This window comes from Anomaloglossus baeobatrachus, chromosome 7 (assembly GCF_048569485.1).
Source record: "Anomaloglossus baeobatrachus isolate aAnoBae1 chromosome 7, aAnoBae1.hap1, whole genome shotgun sequence".
NCBI classification, from domain to species: domain Eukaryota; kingdom Metazoa; phylum Chordata; class Amphibia; order Anura; family Aromobatidae; genus Anomaloglossus; species Anomaloglossus baeobatrachus.
This window is the reverse complement of record NC_134359.1, coordinates 39,306,962-39,333,583: the sequence shown is the minus strand read 5'-3', so window position 1 is coordinate 39,333,583 and position 26,622 is coordinate 39,306,962.

Below are 26,622 nucleotides of genomic sequence, written 5' to 3'. Positions count from 1 at the left end.
ATGAACTACTTATTCATAGATGACTAAAGCAGAAGTTCAGCAAAATTTCAGCAACAATAACACAGATGACAGCAAGCCACCTGCTTGCAACCAGAGCTTGAATGAACTGAATAATATCACCAGCACCAGTCAAGGGAAGAAGGGAGTATTTAAGCATAAGAGGAATACTGATAATCAGCAGCTGGGCGGAGGAGCGTTGTGCTGGGTCCTAAAGGGCAAAATTCGAGAACCCAGCAGGAAAGCTACCTAGTACAATGAATACTAACAGCAGAAATAATAGAAAGGGAGCATTTTGTGCAGGCAAATGCTGTGACCTTCTATTGCCAGAAACCACATGACCGTATGTCACCTGTGACACTTTCTATTTGAATTGACACAATGCAATTAAAACAAATGAACAACATAAAAATATTTTAAAAAAGTAGGCATCTTATGAATAATATGTATATCATGCACTATGGCACATCCTGTTGATGGTCTATTTAGTCTGTAGATGCTACTAGTCAGGGAGCATTTTGTGCAGCCAAACACTGTGACCTTCTATTGCCAGAAACCACAAGACTGTCTGTCACCTCTGACACTTTCTATCTGGATTGACAAAATGCAATTAAAACAAATAAGCAACATAAAAATATTTTAGAAAAGTAGGCATCTTATGAATAATATGTATATAACACACTATGGCACATAATGTTGATGGTCTATTTAGTCTGTAGATGCTACTAGGATATGTATTTAATAGGATTAACAATTGGGAGAAAAGCCTTGTAATTGTGCAGTAAAATTATTGTTTAATTCTCAGTGGACTACAAAGAATTTGAGATAATGAATGCTTACACATGTATTTACACAGTTTTTCTAGAACTACATTGTATCAAGGGACATTTAACTTATGCATCATTTTCTGAATTATCGCAGATAATTTGATCGAAAAAATACACACAGCTCCATGGTATTTTAAGGATTCACTATATTTTCTATTTTGTAACATTTAATTGGAGTAATAACACTGGATACATTTCAATTTTTTTTTACGTAATGAAACATTTTAAATATATGAAAACAATAAAGTAAATAATACATTTATATAAATAGAGAAAATACTGAGAAATAGTTGGAATTGTAAGAAAATCTATTTTGTATTTTCAAACATTTAAATTTACACCTTAGAAATTTACATTTTGTGATGTCCAAACCGGAATAATAACGCACATCATGACTTGAGATGTCCAAACATTATGAATGTAAATTTAATGATATGCAAATTAAGTGCAAGCCTAGTAAAAATTTCTATACCAGTCTCCTGTTCTGGGGAGAAATAAAAACCCCCAAAAAACCTATGTAATTAGGTGTGAAGAGAATAAGGCTTCCAACAAAATGAGACAGAAATTATACAAAATAATACAAGAACAGTCTATTGTTAAAATAGATTTGATATTGAGTAAATTAGGATATTGAAGTCTATTATATTATGTTAATTTATTTTTATCAGAAACTTTAATTGTGACAACATAAGAATGAAAATGATATAAAGTGAAAAAAGTATACAAATTTTTGAAAATGTTTCATCACAGACAATTCTTTAAGAAAGCATAGCTTTTCTTCTTCAATAATTACATCATATCCTATAACTCTTATACAGTGGCATGCAAAAGTTTTGGCACCCTGACTCAAAAATACTGTTATTTTGAACAGTTCAGCAAGCTGAAGATAAACTGATCTAAAAGGCATGAAGTTAAAGGGAACCTGTCACCACTTTGTTGGCCTATAAGCTGCGGCCACCACCACCGGACTCTTATATACAGCATTCTAACATGCTGTATATAAGAGCCCAGACCGGGGGTATAACATAAAAAAAACCTTTTTAATACTTACCTAACGGTCGCGCTGTTGGCCTTATGGGCATCTCCGTTGTCCGGTGCTGGTGCTGCCTCTTTTGGCCATCTTTGTTCTCCTTCTTCTCTAGCCGCGGTGCATGACGGATCCAACGTCACTCACACTCGCCGACATTCAGGTCCTGAGCAGGTGCACTTTGATCTGTCTTGAGGAAGGCAGATCAAAGTATTATAGTGCGCCTTCGCAGGACCGGTGAGTGTGTGTGACGTAGCCGCCTCATGCAGCCAGGCTACAGAAAGAGGACGAAGATGGCTGAAAGAGGAGGCACCGACACCGGACATTAGAGACACCCATAAGGCCCACAGCGCGACCATTAGGTAAGTATTATAAAGTGTTTTTTATATTATACCCCTGGCCTAGGCTGTTATATACAGCATGTTAGAATGCTGTATGTAAGAGTCCGGTGGTGGTGGCCGCAGCTTATAGGCCAAAAAAGTGGTGACAGATTCCCTTTAAAGAAGACACATTTCCTTTGTACAGTATTTAGGAAAAATAAAATATTTTTTTACATTTTTAAATTAACAACAAAGGAAAATTGGGCTGAAGCAAAAGTTTAGGCACCCTGCTGGGTTAGTACGCAGTAGCATCCCTTTGGCAAGTATCACAGCTTGTTAATGCTTTTGTAGTCACCAAAGTTCTTGCTTGAGGGATTTTCATACATTCTTCCTCAGAAAAGTCTTCCAGTTCTGTTAGATTCCTGGGTTATCTTCCATGCACTGCTCTTCCTTGGAGACGTCTTCCAGTTCGGTGAGATTGCTGGCTGGTACAGGTGGAGAGAGGACCCTGCCCGCGAGGACTCCAGTCTATTATGCAAATAGTTTGTTTTTCATTACTCTTTGGTAAAGTTTATAAAGTTTATGGCAATAGTGTGCTCACAGATTAGAAGGTAAAATAATTTAGCTGCTTGCCCTTATTTTAAATATAAGCGGACTTGCTACATAGAAATCAATGACAAGATTAGACTGCACATTTTTTCCCAATATGCATATCGGTAGCATATTATTAGGGTACCATAAACGCATGACTAGTTGGAATACAACCAATGTGAGACATCAATCTCCCAAATAAAATGGCTCATTTGGTTCCTGTTCTTATATTTAAAATAGTGCAAAGTCAATTTGTTTTATCAGTTGGGGGTTCAATTAGTTAACCCTCACAATTTAGAAAAGCTAAAAACATATTTCTCAAATGAAAGAAAAAAAGAGACATCATAGTACCCTTTGGACCTTCCCAGCCTGAAAACAGCAGCCCACAGCCACTCCAAAAGTGTGCATCCATTAGGATATGTCAATTCTGGCACTTTGCCTGACTCTTCATGATTGACCTGGTGCTGTGGCAATTCAGGCAACACTTTTGGGGCTGATGACAGCTGTGAATTGACAGCTGGCATCAATCCCAGGGGTTAGTAATGGATTGCATCTATGAGACACCCCCATTACTAACAAGGTAAGTATAAAGTTAAAAAAATACACATAGTAAATAGAAAGGTTATTTGAATAAACACTTCCCCATACTCCCTCATTCACCAATTTATTGAATAAAAAAAAAATATCCTTAAAGTTCTGATGTAATCCTATTGGTGAATAACCACTCCCCCACACTCCCTCGTTTACCAATTTATTAAGTGAAAAGAAATCCTGGAAGTTCCGACATAATCCAATATAGTAATCTCCCATGACACCCATCGATTCCTAAGGAGTTTTGTTCTGAGGACATTATTAGAATGTGGCTCGACAGGTTACTGCTGGTCAGTGGCAGACTGGATTTTTTCACTCTTATGGTTCTAACCTATTCTCCCACACAAACACTCTTCAAATCCTGCAGGTCCCGACTCCTTCTAAGAACTCTGATCTTTAGTTCCTTCCATACATTTTCTGTTGGATTCAGCTCCGGTGATCGGCTCAACCATTGTAACAGCTTTATTTTCTTTCTCTAAAACCAAGAGAGCATTTACTTTGCTGAGTGTTTAGGATCATTGTCTTGCAGAAATGTCCACCCTTGTTTCATCTTCATCATCCTGGTAGATGACCGCAGATTTATATGAAGAATGTCTCTGTACATTTGTCCATTCATCCTTCCTTCCTTCTAAATGAAGTTTGCTAGTGCAGTCTGCTGAAAAACAGCCCCATACCATGGTGTTCCCTCCTCCAAATGTTACTGTGCCTATGGAATTTTGGGGTGATATGCAGTGCCTATTGGCCTTCAATCATGGTGTGTATTATTGCATCCAACAGTTAAATTTTGGTATAATGTTAGCAGACTATATGCTCACAGTATTCCACATACTTGTTTAAATGTTGATGAGTAAATTTTAAATGCGCTTGAACCTGTTTTATGTTCAGCAATGGAGTCTTGGGTGGTGATCCTGCATACAGGCCATGGAGGTTGATTGTATTACTTTATTGTTTTCTTTGAAACAATTGTACCTGATTTTTCCAGGTCTTTCTGTAGCTCTCTAAATGTGGTTCTTGGCTTTTGGACCACTTCTGATAATTCTTTTCTCTCCACTGTCTGAAATCTTGCAGAGAGCACCTGGTCATGGCCGGTGTATGGTGAAATGATGTCCTTTCTAATTCTGGATTATGGCCTCAACAGTATTCACTGGAACTTTCTGTAACCAATGTCATCACTATGTTTTGAAATAATAAGGTTGCAAAGGTTTTGAGACAGCTCATTGGTTTTGCCCATCATGCGATGTTTCTTGTGTGGCATCCTGGAAATGAGACACCTTTTATAGGCCATCAGTTGAACCAGCTGATATTATTTTTCACTAAGTAGCAGGATTGCTTTCAATTACTGATAGATTTCAACTGGCGTCTTGACTTTCCATGGCCTTTTGCTCTTCTTCTTCATGTGTTCAATACTTTTTCCATGTATCATTTCAGATCACTAAATTTATGGACATCTATGGTTTGATTTCTCTTCCTGCGTAGATTGGATGAGTAGTCACCAACATCTGTTGATTCATCTGAAAAATTCATGTAAATTGCACTTTAGGAAATATATTGACTTAGGGGTACTTTGCACGTTGCAACATCGCTACTGTGATATTGTCGGGGTCAAATCGAAAGTGACCCATATCCGGCGCAAGTAATGATGTCGCAACGTGTAAAGCCTAGATGCGCCGATAAACAATCGCAAAAGCATTGTTTATCGGCGATCTGTGTAACGTCGGACATTTTCATGATGTCGCACCAATAGGAGATACGATGTTGTTCCTCGTTCCTGCGGCAGCACAAATCGCTGTGTGTGAAGCCGCAGGAGCAAGGAACATCTCCTTACCTGCCTCCACCGGCAATGCGGAAGGAAGGAGGTGGGCGGGATGTTTACGTCCCGCTCATCTCCGCCCCTCCGCTTCTATTGGCCTCCTGCCGTGTGACGTTGCTGTGACGCCGCACGACCCGCCCCCTTAGGAAGGAGGCGGGTCGCCAGCCAGAGCGACGTCGCAGGGCAAGTATGTGGGTGTGAAGCTGCCATAGTGATAATGTTCGCTATGGCAGTTATCACAAGATATGGCATCTGCGCTGGGGGCGGGTACTATCGCGCTCGGCATCGCTAGCGATGTCGCAGCGTGCAAAGTACCCCTTAGAAAATTGGTGATGTGTTCAATACTTCTTTCCCACGCTATACTGTATTTATAAAAAGTATATGTTTAGAAGTATGCAGTTCTACACTTCACAAAAATACCAAAAATACTTTTATCACTTTTTAAATATAAAGCATAAATAGAACAAATAGTTTTTCATTGTCATTTTAATGATCATTCTACTATTTCTATATTAAATTACAGCAGCGCAAATTACGAGTATTGTCCTGCTAACAAATTAGAGCATCAACTTTAACATTATGACAAAATGCAATTAAATTGAGATTTTCTTGAATCCTTCCAAATAATTCTATTTGTAATGTATTTGAAATCTCCATGGTATACGTGTCAGCCACCTACCTAATATAAAAGAGAGCACCAGATTGATTAATTCTGGATTAAAAAAAAATGTTCAGATCATCAATATTGGATTGTTCTGGAGATGTAAGAATTCTCTTCCCAACCCTTCAACCGCTATAGCTTCATCAAAATGGACATAGTTATTTACTACAGAGATTTCTGTTATAAATGATTGTGCTGCTAAGAATTGTAACACACAGGAAGAAAAATAACAAAAAATTGTTAAAATTGGTTCAAATAATACATGTATTGTTAGGAGGCACTTGGCAGTTCAGTGTTGGCCTTAACTATGGATTATATGCATTTATAATAGATCCATATAAAATGTGGGGGACGTATCAGGCTTCATCCTTTTTTATATAAACTGGGTTGCTTTGCATTTCAAAAATCATAATTCTTATTTAATTTAGTTTTGAGTCCATGATGTAACTACGTCCATGTTAAAGGGAACCTGTCAGGTCCCATATGCGTTCTAACCTACCAGCAGGGTGATGTGTGGCCTAGAAATACCTTCCTAAGTTCCTACCCATCCCTGTGTTGTAATAGTGTGTAATATAAATGTATAAAAATGTTTTATTGCTTATGTGCTCCGTATGTAAATGAGCAGGGTCTCTAGTCCCCTGGGCATCGCATCGCCCTGTGGGCGTTTGCATGTTTTCCGTGGTATCACGCCCCTGTGGGTGTGATACCATGGAATTACATGAGCGACGTCCCCATCGCTCCTTGAGATCCCGCGCGTGTGCACTTACCATTCCCGCAGCCTTGTTAGCTGGGTGCTCGCTTCTCGGTTTCAGACGCGCACTGCGCATGATCATAAGACTCTGCGGTTCCGGTCATGCGCAGAGCGCATCTGAAGCTGTCAAGTAAACAGCCGATAAACCGCAGGAGTCTTCTGACCATGCGCAGTGTGCCCAAGAAGCAAGCACCCAAGTAACAAGGCTGTGGGATTGGTAAGTGCACACATGCAGGATCTCAAGGAGCGATGGGGACGTCGCTCATGTAAATCCATGGTATCACGCCCACAGGGCCGTGATACCACGGAAAACATGAAAACGGCCACAGGGCGATGCGACTCCCAGGGGGCTAGAGTCTCTGCTCACTTACATATGGAACACATAACTAATAAAACATATTTTTATACATTCATATTACACAATATTAGAACACAGAGATGGGTAGGAAGGGTTTACTAGGGTATACAAAGAGAAGGGCTGCACACCAACACCAACGTTTTTTAGGGTTTTTGCACCCAGTTCAGACTTAGCATGGTGTTCCAAAAGTTATTTCTTAATTAGTTTGTAGTCTTTCGTTTGTGAACCCAAACCCACCCACACCTATTGCCAGTCCACATTATACCCATATATAGCCTGGGTCTCAGCTTCCCATATATGGTAGGTTTTTTAGCTGCAAGAGAGGACACACACAAGCTAGGGACCCCAATGTAAGAGAATACCATGACGAGGTGTTGGGGCTCTGTTGTATTCATCAATTCAATAGCTAAATTTCTCTTTATTCTTAAAGTTCATAGCAGTAATGCAGATTCTATTGTCATATTTACATTTTTACATATAGCTATTGTATTTTTCATGTCAGTATTCACACAGCAGTTTCTGCTTTACATTTATTCCCCTTACACTGTTGCTGGTGTGCAGCCATTCCCTCTATATACAGTAGTGAAGTTTTTTTTAGGGTTTTTGCACCCAGTTAAGACTTAGCATGGTGTTCTAAACGTTATTACTTAATTAGGGGTTACTAGGGCACACATCACCCTGCTTGTAGGTTAGGATGCATAAGGGACCTGACAGGTTCCCTTTAATGGCTTATCCTTGGATAAATCATCAATATCATATTGGTGGCGGTGCATCACCCTGCATCCTCACTGTTCAGCCGTCACCGGTGTCAGTGCTCCACAGCAAAGAGGGTTTAAAGAAGGACCGCCGCTACTATGACCTCACTATGAACAGTACAGCTTTTTCAAATAGTAGCCACAATGGGGTGCTGCAGATACACCCCTTAGTTATTTGAATAGTTTCAGATCAGCAGCATGGCCACTGTAAAGTTGACGGAGCTGCGCTGTGCAGCACTGTAACGGATCACATCTGTCTGACACCGGGAACAGCTGATTGATAGGGATACCCAGTTTTGCATTCCCACTGATCAGATATTGATTTTTTTTTAACCGGAAGGAAATTTTGCTGTTTTTTTTTAATATCAAGAAAGTTATAATATAATATTTAATCATTTATATAGCGCTATTAATTCCACAGCGCTTTACATACATTGGTAACACTGTCCCATTGGGGCTCACAATCTAGAGTCCGTATCTGTATCTCTTTGGAGTGTGGGAGGAAACCGGAGGAAACCCACACAACACGGGGAGAACATACAAACTCCTTGCAGATGTCCTTGGTGGGATTTGAACCCAGGACCCCAGCGCTGCAAGACTGCAGTGCTAACCACTGAGCCACCACAAGACTGCAGTGCTAACCAGTGAGCCAAGATAAGACTGCAGTGCTAACCACTGAGCCACCACAAGACTGCAGTGCTAACCAGTGAGCCAAGATAAGACTGCAGTGCTAACCACTGAGCCACCACAAGACTGCAGTGCTAACCACTGAGCCAAGACAAGACTGCAGTGCTAACCACTGAGCCACCGTGCCGCCTGTTCTAAAAAATATCCAAGGCTTCTTTGCTCCCCTTTCTGAAAATAAAGATGGCTGATGGAAACTAAATGGGGAGGCCATAGTATTGGTGGTCCTGTGTTTAATCCTCTACGGCGGTTACCAAAGATATGCTTTCCTCATCCTAATGATAAGTAAATCAGTTAAAGTTCAAACTCAGCAGTTTGCTTGATTTTGGCAAACAAATTTGATGTGCACTGAAGTTATTTGATTCAAATCAAAAGTTTATTCATATACTCTGTAGTCTCTCCAGACCCTAGATCATAGCAAACATGGAGTGACAAAAAACATACCGTGCTGCTCACCAAGCCTAAATGGATTCTCTTATTTCACCTTCACTTTGCACTGGGTTTCTGGAATCCAGAAGATGACAGACATACAAGTGCATCTCAATAAATTAGAATATCCTCAAAAAGGAAATTTATTTCAGTAATTCAATACAAAAGGGAAACACATTACATAGAGTCATTACACACAAAGGGATCTATTCCTATATATTATATAGAGTCATTACACACAGAGGAATCTATTCCTATATATTATATAGAGTCATTACACACAAAGGGATCTATTCCTATATATTATATAGAGTCATTACACACAGAGGGATCTATTCCTATATATTATATAGAGTCATTACACACAGAGGGATCTATTCCTATATATTATATAGAGTCATTACACACAGAGGGACCTATTCCTATATATTATATAGAGTCATTACACACAGAGGAATCTATTCCTATATATTATATAGAGTCATTACACACAGAGGGATCTATTCCTATATATTATATAGAGTCATTACACACAGAGGGACCTATTCCTATATATTATATAGAGTCATTACACACAGAGGAATCTATTCCTATATATTATATAGAGTCATTACACACAGAGGGATCTATTCCTATATATTATATAGAGTCATTACACACAGAGGGATCTATTCCTATATATTATATAGAGTCATTACACACAGAGGGACCTATTCCTATATATTATATAGAGTCATTACACACAGAGGAATCTATTCCTATATATCATATAGAGTCATTACACACAGAGGGATCTATTCCTATATATTATATAGAGTCATTACACACAGAGGGACCTATTCCTATATATTATATAGAGTCATTACACACAGAGGAATCTATTCCTATATATTATATAGAGTCATTACACACAGAGGGATCTATTCCTTTAAATATTATATAGAGTCATTATGTGACGCCCTGGACTAGCCAGGTGGTCACAGATAGTCCTATGCACAACATCCATCCCTAAATAAGGTGTCAGCAGCTACCCATTAAAACCCTGGTTACCTCCCTCTGGGTTTGATGTCCACACCATGGGGGCAGAGCCTGGCAGTTGGCCACGTCCCCCCAGGAGTTAACATGCCGAGAGGCAGGAAGTTCAAGTGCGGATTAAGTTAGCGAGTGAAGGAGTTCAGTGGAGTGCACAATCTGTCTGGGCCCTGGGTAGGACCCCGGCACTGTGACCAGGAGGCAGATGGTGGTGGCCGTCTGCGGGAGCCAGGAAGACAGTTCTGGTGGAACCATAGGTAACCGATACAGGGTAGTGGCCCGCCGGTACCGAACCAGGGAACCAGCTGAAAACCGGAGCACAAGTTGGGGGTACTCAGACCCTGAAACGCAGTCCCGAATCTACCGGACTCCGTTAATTAACTGATTGAGGTCTGGACTTTAGGTCCTTTCCCACCCAAAGTCCTGAAAGAAGGCAACAGCCCACCGATTCCGGATAACGGCCACCGCCAAGGGCCAAACATCCACCGGGCCAGCGCCTGCAGGCAAAGGGCTCTCCTGACGTACACGCCGGGGAGCGGGACTCCTGTCGATGAAGTGCGGTTGTCCAAACTTACAAAAAGGTGCAGGAGAAGGCGGACACCACCAACCGTTTGGGGACCGAAGCGACCGGCTGCGGGCACCGACTATCCACTGTGTGGTTTACCAGAGACTCCCGTGTGTTTGTCCTAGTGAGTACTACTGGGCCTGCGGACCGCGCACCGACACTGCACCACATCATCCGGGTCCCAGAGCCATCATCCCCTGCTCACGGAGGGGTTAACATCACAAGCTGCCCCCAACATCTCCCCCGGGGTGCCCATTAACCGGCAGCAGTGGTACCTACATTCACCACAATCCGTGGGTGCGGTCACGAACTTTCAACCTAAACCAAAATCCCCCCCCACTCGACACGCCAGCCCCTTCAAAGAGCGACGCGACCCCGGTCCGGAGCCGCTCGAGCCACCGACACACGAGCCCGGATACGAGCGGCTCGGCTGCGGCCGAGCGCGGGGCGGTACAATTACACACAGAGGGATGTATTCCTATATATTTTATAGAGTCATTACATACAGAGGGATCTATTCCTATATATTATATAGAGTCATTACACACAGGGATCTATTTCAAGTGTTTATTTCTGTTAATGTTAATGATTATGGCTTACAGCCAATGAAAACCCAAAACTCATTATCTCAGAAAATTAGCATAGTTACCACAAAACACCTGCAAAGGCTTCCTAAGTGTTTTAAATGGTCCCTTAGTCTGGTTCAGTAGGCTACACAATCATCTTATGTCCAGAAGGTAGTCATTGACACACTAAACAAGGAGGGTAAGACACAAAAGGTCATTGCTAAAGAAGCTGGATGTTCACAGAGTGCTGTATCCAAGCATATTTATGGAAAGTTGAGTGGAAGGACAAAATGTGGTAGAAAAAGGTGCACAAGCAACCGGGATAACCGCAGCCTTGATAGGATTGTTAAGAAAAGGCCATTCAAAAATTTATGGGAGATTCACAAGAAGTGGTCTGTTGCACTTGTATGTACAGATTCAAGAAGTGTGGGTAATTTTGTTAACAGGAAGGAATAGTTTTTTGAATCTCAAGAAAGTACTAAAATTATCCAAGGGTCTCTTGCTTCCGTTTCTGAAAATTAAGGTAGTTGATGGTGGACACGTTCAGGTGGAGTCTAAATGGTAAGGTCATAGAATTGCTGGTCCTGCTCATAACCCTCTATGGGGGTTACCAAAGATATGCTTTCCTCATACTAGTCATAAGCGAATCAACCAAAGTTCAAACTTAGCTTTTTGCTTGATTTTGGCTAGCAAATTTGATTTGCAGTGAAGTTATTCAAATTGAATAGAAAGTTTATTGATATTTTCTGGGGTCTCTACAGACCCCGGAGCATAGCAAACAGGGGGGTGACAAGAAAACATACCTGTATGCTCACCAATCCTAAATGGATTATCTTCTTTCACCATCACTTTGCACTTGGTTTCTGGAATCTAGAAGATGACAGATATAGCAAGGTGCATCATCTGAAGTCGAGTGAAGATGACAGAAGAGCCAGAGAGGATGCGTGGAGAACTGGAAGTGTAGAGGACTAATAGGGCTACGGTATCGGGACAGATGAGATCAGCAAGGAGGGATTTTTTTTCCAGCCTTCTACAACTCAGCAAAAATGAAGGGCAATGGGAAAAAAAATTAGATTGAGGAGAATCTGAATTTTTGGGTAAAATTTTATGTGAATTCAATTTGCCTCAAACAGATTAACTCATTTCTATTGGATCCCACAAGAACAATGAATTAAAGTTTATCTTTGCCATCAATGCTATAATACTTCCATGAGCTGGTTTTAAAGTTGTGCTCAAACGTTTACATACCCCGGCAGATGTTTTGCTTTCTTGGCCTTTTTTCAGAGAATATGAATGATAACACAAAATCTTTTTTTCCACTGATGGTTAGTGTTTGGGTGGAGCCATTTATTGTCAAACTACTGTTTTTTCTCTTTTGAAATCATAATGACAACCAAAAACATCCAAATGACCCTGAGCAAAAGTTCTCATACACCAGTTCTTAATACAGTGATTTGCCCCCTTTAACATCAACGACAGCTTGACGTCTTTTGTGGTGGTTGTGGATGAGGCTCTTTATTTTCTCAGATGGTGAAGCTACCCATTCTTCTTGGCAAAAACCCTCCCATTCCTGTAAATTCCTGGGCTTACTTTCATGAACTGCACATTTGAGTTCTCCCCAGAGTGGCTCAATGATTTTGAGGTCAGGAGACTGAGGTGGCCACTCCAGAACCTTCACTTTGTTCTGCTGTAGCCAATGGCAGGTCGATTTATATTTGTGTTTTGGATTGTTGTCATATGTGAACTTTTGATGAGGGTCATTTGGATGTTTTTGATTGTCATTAATTTGAAAAGAAAAAACGCACTAGTTTGACAATAAATGGCTTCACCGAACCCCTAACCATGAGCTGGAAAAAAGATTTTGTGTTATCATTCATATTCTCTGAAAAAAGGCCAAGAAAGCAAAAAATCTACCGGTGTATGTAAACTTTTGAGCACAACTGTATACATACAGTATATTTTATTACTATATATTAATTGTTTGTTATATAGACAATCATCTGCAATTTTCAAAGCAATGTCTTCTCACAATACGGACAAGAAAATATTTCGACCTTACCAAAATATTCTAATGAGTATTTGTCACTTGCTAAAATTCCACCAAACATAGGAATTAAATTAGAATTGTATATTTTTTTCCCAATTAGTGATTATGAATGTAACCAGTTCATTTGTGTTGGGCTGAAGCAAATATTGTGAATTCCGCCTAGGTTTGGTCTGACGGTAATTGGAACCTGGTATTTTTTGCCTTTCATCAATTTTCATAAATGCCACTGTAATCCTTATTATCCAGCATATCCAGCATGAGACAATTAGGATGGACCATCTATTAGAGGATGATATGATTCAATCTCAAGAATCTTTTAGGTGAACTAACAAAGCCTCGGTCGGAATTTCTAGATTTCGAAATAGTAGAAATTAAGCTGTGGCATTTTTTTTTTCACAAGAATGACCTACTCCTTGGAATTACTACTGCAAACTAATCCTTTAGGGGAGATGGCTCTATCAATCTTTAGATTTTTCTAATGTGGAAGCAACTCAATTGCATCTCAGAAATCAGGGAGGTAATTACTCATGCAGACAGCACAAAATGGAAGAAAAAAATGCAAGTTCTGCTGAGTATTCCTTTTAGAAGTAGCAGTAGAACAAGCAAAACAGACCTATAATCAGTCAAATTCTTCTACTAATTTTTCAGGTGTTGAAGGCTATGGAGGGAATACATGCCATGAAATTTAAACAAAACCAAAGTGGATTTAATACAGGACTTTTTAAGTCTTATGAGCCAGCTTCACTTTTTTTTATTGTGATTTGCTTGTTTTTTATGTTTATAGGATTTTTGGTTATTTCAGATCCTGACAATGTAGGTTGAGATCTAATTCTCTTTAAAATACAAGAAAACCCCTGGGGAACTCCATAAATGACATTTTATCAATTTTCTTAGTTTTACTTTAGCACTGATGAGATGCTTGATAATGCTGACTTATGTCAGTTGTTCACACATAGCATTTGTATGTATTTTTGTGTGCAAAAATTGTAGGCTCGGATTCATGCAAATGTTTTGTGCAATGCTGATTTTTTCATTAACACCAAAATTAATGAGATTTTAAAAATCAATATATTCTTTTGCTTTCTTTGATCTATGTCTTTTTTTTAATATTGTGGCATGTCAATAGTTTCAGTGTTTTATTCATTCCTTTTTTCTTCATTGAGCTCAAAATAGCTTAGCACCAAAAAATACATTAAGTAGCCATAAAACACAAGCATAATTTTAATATTTTAGCCATAGTTTGCATTTTTCATGCAAAGAAAACCATGAAAAGGCTACTTTTCAACAAACAATCAACTCTTCCACAGACTACTGGATATGTTACACCTTTATTTGCTGTTGGCTTGAAGGGTGTCATGGTTCTGATCTGCGGTGCTCTACACTCAGCAGAGCCCATAATTTGTTTTGTATTGTTCTCTGGTGGACAGGTTGTTTCCTGGCCTCGGGTCCTGCGCTGGTATCGGAAAGGGCCTGTTCACAGGTGCCTTGTTCTGGGTGATTGCTCTGCTTCATTACGGAGCACTCTCTCCCAGAACACCGCCAGTTGTAGTTCCTGCTCTGCAGTGAATGTTCTAGCTCTCATGTGTGCTGCCTTCTGTTCTTGTCTCCCTACCCCAGACCTCTTTTACCCTTCTGCCCATGACTCTGATGTTACCCCCCTGGCATCTGACCTCCAGCTCATACCCTGACTTTGGCTCCACTTTCTCCCTATGTACCTTACGTGACCTCCTGGCTTCTGACCTCCGTCTCGTACCCTGACCTTGGCTCCGCTTTCTCCCTGTGTTCCATATATGACCTCCTGGTTCCAGACCTCTGGCTTGTTTGACTTCCCCACCACTAGTTGTATCTAGTGATTCCTAGTGGTTGAACGTAACAAAGCTATTGTCCACAATTTTTACATGGATGGCCTATCCTTAGGATAGGACATCAATATCTTATTGGCTTGGGTCTGACATCCAGTAGCCCCACCAATCAGCTGTTATTGGTGCCAGCGGTAGCAGAAGGCAGCCTGACAAGCTCAGTTTCAGAGCTGCCCCATCAACTGATAGCGACTGCTGCCGGATACTGCATAGCCACCACTCTTTCAAATTAATAAGATGGGAGATCTCTGGAACTGAGCATTTCCAGCCACATGCTGCTAGCAGAACCAAGAACAGCTTACCGGTGGGGATGCTGGGTATCAGGCCCTGGTCGATCAGACATCGATGACCAATCCTAAGGCCTTTTTGGGAACAGTTCTGCTCCAAGAATGCTTGAAAAATTGCTTAGAAGTGCTTCAAAAACTCTTCTTGTTCATATTTAGGGATGATCGAATACTAAAATATCCGACTTTGTGAATATCCGACGAATAGGTCGCCGCTATTCGACTATTCGTGAATATTCGATGCGCAATGTAAGTCTATGGGAAACCCGAATAATTTCACGTTGAACCTAACGTATGAAGAAACAGTATGGGCACAGCCTGTAGAAGGTTGGAAATCATCTGGAATCATGCCTGGTCTCTCTCAATCTCCCAGGAGCCAGAAAGTCAGAAATTAAAATGAAAGTATCGGAGCGGATGTTGTTTTATTCGTCAGATACCAAATGACGCGAATAGCCTGTTATCCGTCAGATACCGAATAGTAGCGAATACATTCGCTCATCCCTATTGATATCTAATGTAAAACCAGTTTGCTCTGTTGATATCTTGAGCCTTTCTTTTTCATCTCTGGTTTCAAAAAACATCTGTTGTAAACTCCCCCCCCAAAGTGCACATCACTTCTTTGAAGTGGCTACTATTGGAATCTTTTCCAAACTAGGCACTGTCCAATCAAAAAGCTGCAAAAATTACTCTAAGGAAACAAAAAACTTTTCAAAACATTTTAAAAACCTCTTCAAAACTGCTTCAGAAAACAAAAACTATTCTAAAACCCTCCAAAGAAGGATAATTTCCTCAACTGGCTTCCACAAGAAAACTTTGTTGTTTTTAACCCCTACACCCCCCAGCCTGTTTTCCACCCTGATGATCAATTGGCCTTTTTCAATTTTGACCAGTGAAGGCTTCAACAGATCCCAGTGGTTCTGAGACTGTTTTCTAATGATATATTGTACTTTATGATTATAATGCTATTTTTTTAATTTATTTGTAAAAATATTACAAATAACAGGAAAATGTTGAAAATTTTGCAATTTTCAATTTTTTTAGTTTTATGCCTTTAAACCAGAGACTTATGTTACAAAAAATAGTTAATAAATAAAATTTCCCAAATTTCTACTTTACATCAGCGCAAATTTTGAAACATCTTCTTTTTTTGTGAGAAAGTTTGAAGGGGTCAAAGTTTATCAGCAATTTCTCATTTTTGCAACAAAATTTACAAAACCATTTTTTTAAGGACCACATCATATTTGAAGTTGCTTTGAGAAGCCTATATGATAGAAAATACCCCAAAGTGACACCATTTTAAAAACTGCTCACCTCAATCTGCTCAAAACCCTATCCATGACATTTATTAACACCTTTAGGTGCTTCACAGGAACTTAAACAATGTGGAGGGAAACATTAACATTTTTCTTTTTCCATCAAAAATGTTACTTTAGCCCCAAAATTTGCATTTTCTGTAAGGTAACAAGAGAAAATGCACCATACAATTTGCTGTGCAATTTCTTCTGGGTATACGGATACCCCGTGTGGGGTGGAAATCTACTGTTTTGGCAAACGGCAGGGCTTTGAAGGGAGGGAGTGTCATTTCAATTTTAGAGTGCAAAATTGTCTGGACTAGATAGCGGGTGCTATGTCATGTTCTATGATTAGAACATGTAAAACTCACAAGGCTGCGGACGTGAAGCGATACCTCATGGAGACCTTCCTACAAGTTATTGGGTATGGTGGCTGCATGGAGTGGCCTCCACGCTCACCTGACCTGACCCCATTGGACTTCTATCTGGGAGGTCACATCAAACAGCAGGTGTATGCGACCCCTCCACCAACATTGCAGGACATACGACGACGTATCACAGATGCTTGTGCAAACGTGTCACCTACCATATTGCACAATGTGCAGCAAGATACAGTATGCTGTCCAGAGTCCAGATGTGCATTGCAGCTGACGGGGGCCACTTTGAGCATCAAAGTTAAATGAGCGCCATATGCGTGACCAGCATTCAATGTTTTGGGAGGGGTCATGGGTTTCATATCATAGCATTTCTGTATGCAAGGTGTCGATTCGTATTGAATTGATGATGACCTACAACTTGTAATTCCCTTTTTTTCTTCTATCTCATTCCGTTTTCGAGCTAAAAATGCTAACTCCGTTGTTATCCAACCAGGTGGCGCTATAGGTGGTTTCATTGTGTAGCGCATGGCTACTTTACTATACCTAGACACCACTTCTATGCCGATAGCTGCCGCCGTTTTCAAGGTAACGGCGGTGGACAGGATATGGGTGGACACACTGTACAATGGAATGTTCTTTGAATCTTTGGCTTTAGCTTTTGGATGATTCATGGTGGATAACAGTTTTTGCTGTGGGTCCCAGTTTTCCAGTTACATCTCAGCATGCACCATCAATACTCCCCCTTTTCGAGAAAATATGATTCATATCTAATGACATGGAAATCAGCATGGCTGCTGCATCAGTACTGCTTATACCACTTCTACATGAATCAGTTTGAGTTGATCCTGGCAGCCTAAAACAGTCTTAAAAGCACAGCATGAGCGAGGAGTTCACAATGGGAAATTAAAGGCTTCAATAGATATTTCTCAGTCTAAATTGAAGAAAAATAAGAAAAAAACAGAAGACAATTTTCCAAAACTAAAAAGTCTTACAGTTCATAATTAAATGTGAGAACAATTTAGTAAAAAAGAAATAGAATATCCCATTTATCACAAGCTTCTCATTCTGATATATCAAATAATTGCATAAAATACATAGACGCTCAGTCATTTGGTCAAGTCCTGACTTAGAAAATTGTCAAGGAAACATGTGAATAAAGGTAACATGAATAATATATCCTGAGCATGAATTAAGTCTTGCTCTTGGAAAAGTCTGACTAATTGAAATTTCAACTTGATAAATATCAAAGCCAGACAAATACAATAATGGGATAGACTTATCCCTTAAAGAAAATGCAGGGGGAAAAGAAAAAAACCTGAATTACAACCATTGTATTATATATAAAATTTTAAAAATTACTATGGCCCTTTTTTATTTAATTTTTTTTTACCTTGACATTACTTTACAGCACAAACGTTCACTACTTGGAAAAAAAAAGCAATATATGTCAAAAAATATGTGTATGTATAATTGTAAAATATTTAAAAGAAGAGAAAAAAAAATCTCGGTTTAATATTTTATAAGGGAATCTACTGAAATGTCTTTTTTATTCACGCCGAGGGAATGTCAATTCCTAAGTTTATTACAGTATTAACATTTACAGTTAAGCAGTCCAGTTGGCTTTTGGTGACTCTTCAGTTAGGAACAGGTGAAGCATAGTAAATTGCCCAAGAAACGGCTAAAAGATGATTCCAATATCTTAATATCCAAGCCTATGAATTGATTGTTGTGCGATGATTCAGCGTTCTAGGACGCTCGGAAAAAGTTTCTAATGTAGTCATTTCTCATTTGTTTCAGGGGAGAACTGTACCCTTGGTAAATGCACCAAATGGAAATGATTAAAAACACACATTTTGCTGATCTAAATAGTATAAAAACCGGAAAGTCATATAAATCTTTTCTATACTTTGAAAATAATAAAGGTTTGGAAAATGCAAATATTTTTTTCCATCTTCTTCTGAGGTTGTGGGGTCTTACTTGAGTTACACAAAGGAAAATAAAATGTAAAAGATGTTATGTGCTATGACCGATTATTTTTAATCTCTTTATTAATGACCTTGTGGATGGGATTGATAGTAAAGTGTCAGTCTTTGTTGTCGACACCAAACTATGTAGGATATTAAAAATGAACCTATATAAGATATTGGTAATTCAGCTGATTTGATTTATTTGGACTCTGCAAGGGCATTTGATGCTGTTCCACATAACAAGCTTGTAATGAAGGTCCAGAAGCAAGGACTAGGGGAACTATAAAGGCCTTGTCACACACAGAGAAAAATCTTTGGCAGATCTGTGGTTGCAGTGAAATTGTGGACAATCAGTGCCAGGTTTGTGGCTGTATACAAATGGAACAATATGTCCATGATTTCACTGCAACCACAGATCTGCCAAAGATTTATCTCTGTGGGTGACAGGGCCTTAAGCAGATGGGTAAGGGATTGGCTAAAAGGAAACAAAGAGTCATCATAAATGGTACTTTCTCCAATTGAGCTATAGTTAGCAGTGGGGTACAGCTGGGATCTGTGCTATGAATGATTCTTTTTAATCTCTTTATTAATGACCTTATGGATGAGATTGATAGTAAAGTGTCAGTCTTTGTTGTCGACACCAAACTATGTAGGATATTAAAAATGAACCTAGATAGGATATTAGTAATGCAGCTGATGGGATTTATTTGTACTCTGCAAGTCTGCAAGGGCATTTCATACTGTGCCACATAGCAAGCTTGTAATGAATATCCAGAAGCAAGGACTAGGGGAACTATAAACAGATGGGTAAAGGATTGGCTAAAAGATAGGAAACAAAGAGTCATAAATGGTACTTTCTCCAATTGAGCTATAGTTAGCAGTGGGGTACAGCTGGGATCTGTGCTATGACTGATTCTTTTTAATCTCTTCATTAATGACCTTATGGATGAGATTGATAGTAAAGTGTCAGTCTTTGTTGTCGACACTAGAGATGAGCGAACTGGCCGTGGTTCGACTCGAGCTCGGTTCGCCGAACGGAGGTCTCGTTCGAGTTTGGTTCGTCGAACGTTCGACGAAGCGAACTCGAACCAATAGGCTATAATGGGAGGCAATCACAAACACATAAAAACGCATTATAAATGTACACATACAGTTAATAAACATTGCCATAACACTTACCGGTCCCCGCGATCCCTCCTGCACTCTGTCTCCTGCCGCTATTCCATCCGATGATCGCTGAATCCTCCCGGTGACCGGCACTGCCAGCAGTGATGCAGGACCTATTGTGACGTCAAAATAGCCATGTGACCAGTCACGTGGCTATTATCTCATTGGCTACAGACTGGTCACATGACTATGACGCGTCATGTAGGACCTGCGAGTGCATCTCTCTGGTACACGGTGCACATTTGTGTATCGCCGTGTACCGGCGACATGCTGTAGCACACGGTCGACTCCGCGTTCCGTTAGGGACCGGCTGACACAGCCGGTCATTAACGGAGATCACCGTTGCCATAGCAACACAGTTAGCGGTGACGTCACCGCTAACCGCGGCTCCGAGAATCACATGATCGGAGCCCTGTTGCTATGGTAATGCGTCTGTCACCGCCAGCAGCCAGCAGCACTGATCTCTCACTCCGTGAAGGCTGCACGCTGCTTTCCGTGCAGCCTTCACGGAGTGATTTCTGCACGGGAAGCAGCGTCTTCCCCCATGCAGCAGTGATGGATCAGAGCTGCATTTGTTGAACGAGAAAGACAGAAGACCATGGATCGTGGAGGGCTGACAGGGGGTAATAAAGATGGAGTCTCTAATGTGTCTGTGTATTTATTTCTATTAAAGTATTTTTATTCTGTGTGGTGTCTTTTTTTAACCCTTTATTGGAGATTCTTAATGGCCGGGTCAAACGTGCCTGACATTAAGAATCTCTGGCTTAATACTAGCTAGTAAAACAAAGCCAGTATTAACTCATGATTACCCAACAAGCCACCCGGCTCCAGGGCTGTTGGAAGAGTTGGATACAGCGCCAGATGATGGCGCTTCTATGAGAGCGCCATTTTCTGGGGCGGCTGCGGACTGCAATTCACAGCAGAGGCGCTCAGAAACCTCAGGCTAACCTGTGCTGCGGATTCCAATCCCCAGCTGCCTAGTTGTACCCGGCTGGACACAAAAATGGAGCGAAGCTCACGTCGTTTTTTTTTTAATTATTTCATGAAATAAGTGAAATAATTAAAAAAAACGGGCTTCCCTATATTTTTGGTTCCCAGCCGGGTACAAATAGGAAACTGGGGGTTAGAGGCAGCCCGTGGCTGCCTGCTGTACCTGGCTAGCATCCAAAAATATGGCGAAGCCCACGTCATTTTTTCAGGGGGCAAAAAACCTCTGCATACAGACCTGGATGGAGTATGCTGAGCCTTGTAGTTCTGCAGCTGCTGTCTGCTCTTCTCCATACAGACAGACAGCAGCTGCAGAACTACAAGGCTCAGCATACTCCATCCAGGACTGTATGCAGAAGTTTTTTGCCCCCTGAAAAAATTACGTGGGCTTCGCCATATTTTTGTATGCTAGCCAGGTACAGCAGGCAGGTACGGCTGCCCCCAACCCCCAGTTGCCTATTTGTACCCGTCTGGGAACCAAAAATAAAGGGAAGCCCTTTTTTTATTATTTCATGAATTTCATGAAATAATTAGAAAACAAATGACGTAGGCTTCGCCCCATTTTTGTGTCCAGCCAGGTACAACTAGGCAGCTGGGGATTGGAATCCGCAGCACAGGTTGGCCTGAGCTTTCTGGGCCCCACTGCTGCGAATTGCAGTCTGCAGCCGCCTCAGAAAATGGCACTTTCATACAAGCGCCATCTTCTGGCACTGTATCCAACTCTTCCAGCACCTGCCTGCTATACCTGGCTAGCATATAAAAATATGGCGAAGCTCACGTCCTTTTTATGTAGTTTTTTGGCAAAAAAAATAAAAAATGCTTCCCTGGATTTTCCATTGCCAGTGAAGGTAACACCAAGCAGTGGGGGTTAGCAGCCAGTAGCTGCTTGGATTACCCTTAGCTAGCAATACAAAAAAATGCAGCGGGAGCCCATATATATTTTTTTTAATTATTTATTTAAATAACTAAAAACAAAATGGGCTTCCCTGTATTTTGATTGCTGGACATCACAGTGCTGTAAAAATAAATCTTTAAAAAAAATGACGTAGCGCTCCGCGGTATTTTTGATTCTCAGCGCAGATAAAGCAGACAGCTATGGGTTGCCACCCCCATCTGCCTGCCGTTACCTTAGTTGGCAATCAAAATACAGGGAAGCCCATTAATTTTTTCTATTTAAAAAATAGTTAAAAAAAAATGACGTTGGGTCCCTCCATTTTTGATAGCCAGCTAGGGTAAAGCAGACGGCTGTAGCCTAAAAACCACAGCTGGCAGCTTTACCGTGGTTGGGGATCCAATGTGGAGGTCCCCCCAGGCTCTTTTTTTATAATTATTTTACAAATATTAATAATTACACAAAAAAAGTAGGGTCCCCCCCAAATTGGATCACCAGCCAAGGTAAAGCGGACAGCTGTGGTCTGGTATTCTCAGGGTGGTAAGGTCCATAGTTATTGGGCCTTCACAGCCTAAAAATAGCAGGCCGCAGGCACCCCAGACGTGGCGCATCCACTAGATGCGCCAATCCTGGCGCTTCACCCCAGCTCATCCCGTGCCCTGGTGCAGTGGCAAACGGGGTAATAAATCGGGTTGATACTAGCTGTAAGGTCACCTGACATCAAGCCCAGCAGTTTGTGATGTCATGGCGTCTATTAGATACCCAACATCATAAACTGTCAGTACTAACAAAAAAAAAAATCGACAAAAGAAATTTATTTGAAAAAACAGTCCCCAAAACATTTCCTCTTTCACCAATTTATTGTAAGAAAAAAATAAAGGGGTCCCACGACGACTCTGGACCATCTAGAATATGGGGGGGGAGACACTCAGGGAACGTATTCCCCATTTTCTAGGAGTGCAGACCCTTCATGTGAGGAGTGTGGGTGCAATGAATCTGCACTCACTCTCCCCGGGTCCACAGCAGCAGAGTCCATGTCGTAATGGTTGCTACCAAAGCTGCAATGCCCTGCTCATGAGGTAAGGGCATGCCTAATCAGGAGAACTATTCTACATTTCCAAATATTGGTATTTGCTGATATTATTGCTATTCCACCTACTATATATTGGGGGTAGGATCTTGGAGATGGAATACCCCTTTAAGTCCAGTTATCCAGCTGAATGAATACTTAACAACAGAGCTCGCTATTTAGATGTGTTTTCTTGTGGCATATAACGGACTCTCATGTTTGGTAGTCATTTAGCAGGGCAACTATAAAAGCAAATCCCTCCATTTGGAAATGTAGTATAGCTCTCCTGATCAATTATGTTCCTTACCTCATGAGCAGGGCATTGCAGTAATAATAATAATTTATTAATTTATATAGCGTTATTAATTCCATAGCGCTGTATGTCTTTGGAGTGTGGGAGGAAACCGGAGTACCCGGAGGAAACCCACGCAAACACGGAAGAACATACAAACTCCTTGCAGATGGTGTCCTTGGTGAGAATTGAACCCAGAACCTCAGCGCTGCAAGACTGCAGTGCTAACCACTGAGCCACCGTGCCGCCCATTTAGCTTACAGATGCATAACCACCACTCACTGTGTCTGAACACAGGAAGCTGAGCTGACAGCCGCTCTGTGCATGCGGCAGCGTCTATTGTGAAGGAGAGCTACACTGATAATCAAAAAGGGGGGTGCACCACCATAATAAATCATAAAATGCTGAGATAAGTGCTCACCCGTGCGGCAGGAGGACTATACAAGCAAGGAAAAGAAAGTACCGCACATGATGGGGAGCACAAAAACAATAACAATAATTGATAAAATGCAACCTTTATTTGTAGTAAAAATTAAAAACCATTAAAATACAAAAGACACACACCTAATAGCACGGCATGCGCCCGCCGTCCAGCTCCAAGACAGTGTTGTATATATTACAGATCACAAAATACAAGCATGAATATCATATATCAATTACTTATAATAGCAGTAAACAGCCTGTATGCAATCAGTAGCAAGCCCAGAGGGGAATCAAAAACCATATATCCTCATGAAGCCACAGGGCAAAGAGATGCCCAATAATAATAGGACATCGTCAGAATAATACAATTTGCCACTTGCTGACTAAAATCAGATGGCCTGATGTGGTACCATACCTAGACTCATATATGAATCCTAAGTCCCTCTAGACACAAGAAGAGTAAAAGGTGTGGAAGCAAGGACGGGGGGTGAGCATGAAATACCGTGAGCAAAGCCCACGCGTATCGCCGCAAAGAACGGCTTCCTCAGGGTAGGCGTGCCCGGAACTACAAAAAAAGGAAGATTATAAAGAGTAATCATTATGACAACCATATAAATCACCTGTTGGGTGTATTCATTATTGGTCCGGACCGGTCCGTCATGGAGGGATGTATGCAAAGCATCGCATTGTGATGTATGCGATGCGCGCCGCCATCTTGGAAAGTCCGCGCATGCGCGGGAAGTCCAGGATGGCGGCGTGAGAGGCTCAAAAAGCAATGCATGCACTGAGCTACCATAGTGTGATACAGGATAATTGCTGTGCGCATGCGTCTGTGACGCGGCCCTCCTGTGTAATACATACGAGGGCTCCTGACAAGGAAAACATCACCTAAGGAAGAAAAGAGGGAAGGGGGGAACGAGCATAGATTGTAGAATGAAACCGTAATCGGCCTAGAGTACCCATGGGGAGTGAAAACCAGGAGAAAAAGGAGGAGAAAGAAGGAAAGAAAAAAAAAAAAAAAAGGGGAAAGAGAAAGAAAGAAATAGAGACCAATAACAATCATGCTCGACCAAGAGCAAGTCATTGACATGCACAGCAAGAAATAATATGACTGCATGAATGTTAATCCCATAAAATAATGGCACAATTACCGAATGGTAGTATGCCAATCATAGATGTCAAAAAATGGTGCATAGACACATATGGAAAAAGATCTTGACATTTATAAATGCTGGTACATGGATTCAAGAATCGTTAAAGGATGTTTATCTTCAGGGCAGTTTAAGACACCCTCTTTTCAGTCCAAAGAGACACCAAAACCATATCATGTGCATATGTACATATGCATATGCAAGTCCATAGTACGTGCATCAAGGTAGATCGAGTATGCAGATGTGATGATGAGTAAGTGACTATACGAAGAGAAGAGAGGAGATTGTTCATGGCCTAGGAAAAATAAGTAAAATAAGAAAAAGAAAAAAATGATAAAAATAAATATAAAAATAAATATTGTGAAGAACACCAATCTCATTAGCCCAGAAATCCAGTGAACAAAAGTTCCTCATTTAGCCCTCTAGGGGCAACGGTGTCCAAAGTGAATATCCACTTTGCCTCATTCCGTAGAAGCCATTTATGGCAAGAGCCACCTCTACCCCCACCTATATATTTCTGTAGACCCAAAATGCGGATACCTGCACAGGATCCCTGATGACATTCCAGAAAATGTGCTGCGACAGGGGTGATGGGATTGCCCTTTCTCTGGTCAGCAGCCGCCAGGTTGATAGTTGAGAGGTGTTTCTGTGCTCTTTTCCTGAGCTCCTGGGAGGTTTGACCCACGTAAAGCTTGTCGCAAGGACAAATCAAGGCATAAATTACATTTCTTGTCTTGCAGTTTATGTAGGCTTTCAAAGCATGCGTGGATGAATCCTGTGGATTGCAAAAGTTTTTAGAAACGGGGCGCATGTATCTACAAATGCTGCAGTCCCCGCAGGGAAAAGAACCCCTGAGGGAGATGCCCCGATTTAACTTGCCTACCACTCCCGAGAAATGGCTATTAACCAGAGTGTCCTTCAAATTAGGAGCCCTTCTCGCTGTTAATAATGGGTATGGGCTAACCACTTGGGATGTCTGGGTGTCTGTTAACAGAATATCCCAGTGGTTTTGTAGGATACCTCTAATCTTACCCCATTGGTCGTTATACGTGGTGATAAATCTAGTTCGGCGATCCTGCTTCCTACATCTAGGAATGGCAAGTGATGACTGAGTTTCAGGCTTCGCACGTTGATATGCCCTGGAAATAGTGCTCCTAGGGTAGCCACGCTCCAAAAACCTATAAGTAAGATTACGGGCTTGTTGTTTAAAGTCATCATCGCTTGTGCAGTTGCGCCGAACCCGCAAAAATTGACCAGTGGGGATACCTTGTCTGATGTGGAGAGGGTGAAAACTTTGGTACTGTAAGAGGCTGTTCGTGGAGGTTGCCTTACGATAAAGATTGGTAGATAGATTGTCATCCTGCAAACATACTTCCAGGTCCAAGAAGGTCACTGTAGAGGGAGAGATTGAATACGTCAAAAAGATGTTAACCTCGTTGTCATTGAGGGAAGAAATAAACCCACGACATTCATCCTTGGTACCATTCCACACAAAAAAGACATCGTCAATATATCTGTGCCAATGTGATACTCGAGTATCAAAGATGGAAGTAGAATAAACACAGGTAGCCTCCCACCATCCTAGAAAAGGTTGGCAAAAACTGGCGCACACCGTGCGCCCATTGCCACACCAGAGATCTGTCTAAAGAACTTGTTGTTGAAGAGGAAGTAATTATGTCGGAGTATAAAGTCCAACAAATCAATCAAAAAAGAGTCGTGCATGCGGTCAGACCCCCCCTGGAGGTCCAGGAAGTGCATGACCGCACGCATGCCGTCCGTATGCCTGATATTAGTGTATAACGACTCCACGTCACAGGTAACCAAAAGGGTACCTGGAGGGGGTCGGATCTC